Source organism: Haemaphysalis longicornis, unplaced genomic scaffold (genome assembly GCF_048455015.1).
Source record: "Haemaphysalis longicornis isolate Haplotype H1 unplaced genomic scaffold, Haemaphysalis longicornis Haplotype H1 scaffold_6, whole genome shotgun sequence".
Classification (NCBI taxonomy): domain Eukaryota; kingdom Metazoa; phylum Arthropoda; class Arachnida; order Ixodida; family Ixodidae; genus Haemaphysalis; species Haemaphysalis longicornis.
In genome coordinates this window covers 92635585-92640068 of record NW_027526407.1, presented here as the reverse complement: position 1 = coordinate 92640068, position 4484 = coordinate 92635585, and the positions used below count along the sequence as shown (strand labels likewise).

At 47.7% G+C, this 4484-nt stretch overlaps 1 non-coding gene across 1 annotated transcript; it reads right to left on the bottom strand.

The window, feature by feature from the left end:
- Window positions 1-2443: 2443 nt before the first annotated feature.
- On the bottom strand, window positions 2444-2515 carry Trnar-ucu (transfer RNA arginine (anticodon UCU)). The gene has a single exon. It is a non-coding gene; the product is annotated as a tRNA-Arg (tRNA).
- Between the last annotated feature and the right edge of the window lie 1969 nt (window positions 2516-4484).

The following is a 4484-nucleotide window of genomic DNA, read 5'->3' as shown; positions in this document are numbered from 1 at the left end:
CCCGGGTCGTGACTCGAGTGTCTACGACATGTCCAGAGTGGTCGACCAGCTTTGAACCCTCTTAAGCTCCCTTTGGCAACAAGACTGCCAGAACAGAGGCCCTCGCTATGCATGTAGCGAATCAGAATAGGAAATGAGGGGCTCGTTGAAAATAACACAGAAATAAGGGTTGGCAGTCGAGAAAACCTCGGAAAGCAAAGGGGAGGATGTGGTAGATCATTGAAACAGATTAAGAATTTGGAAAGAAAGAAAGAAAGTGAAGAAAAAATGCCCGCCAGGTGGGATCCGAACCCACGACCTCCAGAATACCGGTCTGGTGCGATAACCACTACGCTACCGGCGGGGCGATTTTCCCATTCACTTTCTGGGGTATTTATGTTAGGTATGTTTGTTTCCTGTGCTTGGGGGTGGTAGCCAGCGCCATTCGGACTAATCGGGGTGAAGGGGACCTTCTTTTTTACCCCCGGGTCGTGACTCGAGTGTCTACGACATGTCCAGAGTGGTCGACCAGCTTTGAACCCTCTTAAGCTCCCTTTGGCAACAAGACTGCCAGAACAGAGGCCCTCGCTATGCATGTAGCGAATCAGAATAGGAAATGAGGGGCTCGTTGAAAATAACACAGAAATAAGGGTTGGCAGTCGAGAAAACCTCGGAAAGCAAAGGGGAGGATGTGGTAGATCATTGAAACAGATTAAGAATTTGGAAAGAAAGAAAGAAAGTGAAGAAAAAATGCCCGCCAGGTGGGATCCGAACCCACGACCTCCAGAATACCGGTCTGGTGCGATAACCACTACGCTACCGGCGGGGCGATTTTCCCATTCACTTTCTGGGGTATTTATGTTAGGTATGTTTGTTTCCTGTGCTTGGGGGTGGTAGCCAGCGCCATTCGGACTAATCGGGGTGAAGGGGACCTTCTTTTTTACCCCCGGGTCGTGACTCGAGTGTCTACGACATGTCCAGAGTGGTCGACCAGCTTTGAACCCTCTTAAGCTCCCTTTGGCAACAAGACTGCCAGAACAGAGGCCCTCGCTATGCATGTAGCGAATCAGAATAGGAAATGAGGGGCTCGTTGAAAATAACACAGAAATAAGGGTTGGCAGTCGAGAAAACCTCGGAAAGCGGGTTCGGAAAGTGGGTTCGGAAAGTGGGTTCGGATCCCACCTGGCGGGCATTTTTTCTTCACTTTCTTTCTTTCTTTCCAAATTCTTAATCTGTTTCAATGATCTACCACATCCTCCCCTTTGCTTTCCGAGGTTTTCTCGACTGCCAACCCTTATTTCTGTGTTATTTTCAACGAGCCCCTCATTTCCTATTCTGATTCGCTACATGCATAGCGAGGGCCTCTGTTCTGGCAGTCTTGTTGCCAAAGGGAGCTTAAGAGGGTTCAAAGCGGGTCGACCACTCTGGACATGTCGTAGACACTCGAGTCACGACCCGGGGGTAAAAAAGAAGGTCCCCTTCACCCCGATTAGTCCGAATGGCACTGGCTACCACCCCCAAGCACAGGAAACAAACATACCTAACATAAATACCCCAGAAAGTGAATGGGAAAATCGCCCCGCCGGTAGCGTAGTGGTTATCGCACCAGACCGGTATTCTGGAGGTCGTGGGTTCGGATCCCACCTGGCGGGCATTTTTTCTTCACTTTCTTTCTTTCTTTCCAAATTCTTAATCTGTTTCAATGATCTACCACATCCTCCCCTTTGCTTTCCGAGGTTTTCTCGACTGCCAACCCTTATTTCTGTGTTATTTTCAACGAGCCCCTCATTTCCTATTCTGATTCGCTACATGCATAGCGAGGGCCTCTGTTCTGGCAGTCTTGTTGCCAAAGGGAGCTTAAGAGGGTTCAAAGCTGGTCGACCACTCTGGACATGTCGTAGACACTCGAGTCACGACCCGGGGATAAAAAAGAAGGTCCCCTTCACCCCGATTAGTCCGAATGGCGCTGGCTACCACCCCCAAGCACAGGAAACAAACATACCTAACATAAATACCCAAGAAAGTGAATGGGAAAATCGCCCCGCCGGTAGCGTAGTGGTTATCGCACCAGACCGGTATTCTGGAGGTCGTGGGTTCGGATCCCACCTGGCGGGCATTTTTTCTTCACTTTCTTTCTTTCTTTCCAAATTCTTAATCTGTTTCAATGATCTACCACATCCTCCCCTTTGCTTTCCGAGGTTTTCTCGACTGCCAACCCTTATTTCTGTGTTATTTTCGACGAGCCCCTCATTTCCTATTCTGATATATCAATATATATATATATATATATATATATATATATAGTAAGGAAATGAGGGGCTCGTTGAGGAAATACAGAAACATTGGTCGGCAGTCTACAACGCAAAATGAGGCGTAGGGGTGTGGTTAGGCTCTATTTTTTACTACGCTTAATGAAGTTAAGATTTTTTTTAATATAAGGAAGAAAGAAAGAAAGAAAAACACGCGCCCAGAGTGGGGACCGAACCCACGCCTTTCGATTAGATGTCGAATGCCTTACCAATTCGGCTATCTGGGCGACTGTGTTCCACTTCACTTTCTGGGCTATTTATATTTACTAGAAGTGTATTTGACGCTTGAGGGCGGTAGCCAGCGCCACTCTGACTACACGGGGAGAAGGGGACCTTCTTTTCAACCCCCGGGGCGTGACTCAAACGTCTACAGCCTGTCATGAGTGGGTAACTGGCGGGAAGCCCTCTTATGCTACCTAGGCATCAAGGCTGCCAGAACCGAGACCCTCGCTAGGCTTTCGCAGAATAATATAATAAGGTAATGAGGGGCTCGTTGAGGAAATACAGAAACATAGGTCGGCAGTCTACAACGCCAAAGGAGGCATAGGGGTGTGGTTAGGCTCTATTTTTTACTACGCTTAATGAAGTTAAGATTTTTTTTAATATAAGGAAGGAAGAAAGAAAGAAAAACACGCGCCCAGAGTGGGGACCGAACCCACGCCTTTCGATTAGATCTCGAATGCCTTACCAATTCGGCTATCTGGGCGACTGTGTTCCAGTTCACTTTCCGGGCTATTTATATTTACTAGAAGTGTATTTGACGCTTGAGGGTGGTAGCCAGCGCCACTCTGACTACACTGGGAGAAGGGGACCTTCTTTTCAACCTCCGGGGCGTGACTCAAACGTCTACAGCCTGTCATGTGTGGGTAACTGGCGGGAAGCCTTCTTATGCTACCTAGGCATCAAGGCTGCCAGAACCGAGACCCTCGCTAGGCTTTCGCAGAATAATATAGTAAGGAAATGAGGGGCTCGTTGAGGAAATACAGAAACATAGGTCGGCAGTCTACAACGCCAAAGGAGGCATAGGGGTGTGGTTAGGCTCTATTTTTTACTACACTTAATGAAGTTAAGATTTTTTTTAATATAAGGAAGAAAGAAAGAAAGTAAAACACGCGCCCAGAGTGGGGACAGAACCCACGCCTTTCGATTAGATCTGGAATGCCTTACCAATTCGGCTATCTGGGCGACTGTGTTCCACTTCACTTTCTGGGCTATTTATATTTGCTAGAAGTGTATTTGACGCTTGAGGGCGGTAGCCAGCGCCACTCTGACTACACGGGGAGAAGGTGACCTTCTTTTCAACCCCCGGGGCGTGACTCAAACGTCTACAGCCTGTGATGAGTTGGTAACTGGCGGGAAGCCCTCTTATGCTACCTAGGCATCAAGGCTGCCAAAACCGAGACCCTCGCTAGGCTTTCGAAGAATAATATAGTAAGGAAATGAGGGGCTCGTTAAGGAAATACAGAAACATAGGTCGGCAGTCTACAACGCCAAAGGAGGCATAGGGGTGTGGTTAGGCTCTATTTTTTACTACGCCTAATGAAGTTAAGATTTTTTTTTAATATAAGGAAGAAAAAAAGAAAGAAAAACACGCGCCCAGAGTGGGGACTGAACCCACGCCTTTCGATTAGATCTCGAATGCCTTACCAATTCGGCTATCTGGGCGACTGTGTTCCACTTCACTTTCTGGGCTATTTATATTTACTAGAAGTGTATTTGACGCTTCAGGACGGTAGCCAGCGCCACTCTGACTACACGGGGAGAAGGGCACCTTCTTTTCAACCCACGGGGCGTGACTCAAACGTCTACAGCCTGTCATGATTGGGTAACTGGAGGGAAGCCCTCTTATGCTACCTAGGCATCAAGGCCGCCAGAACCGAGACCCTCGCTAGGCTTTCGCAGAATAATATAGTAAGGAAATGAGGGGCTCGTTGAGGAAGTACAGAAACATAGGTCGGCAGTCTACAACGCCAAAGGAGGCATAGGGGTGTGGTTAGGCTCTATTTTTTACTACGCTTAATGAAGTTAAGATTTTTTTTAATATAAGGAAGAAAGAAAGAAAGAAAAACACGCGCCCAGAGTGGGGACCGAACCCACGCCTTTCGATTAGATCTCGAATGCCTTACCAATTCGGCTATCTGGGCGACTGTGTTCCACTTCACTTTCTGGGCTATTCATATTTACTAGAAGTGTATT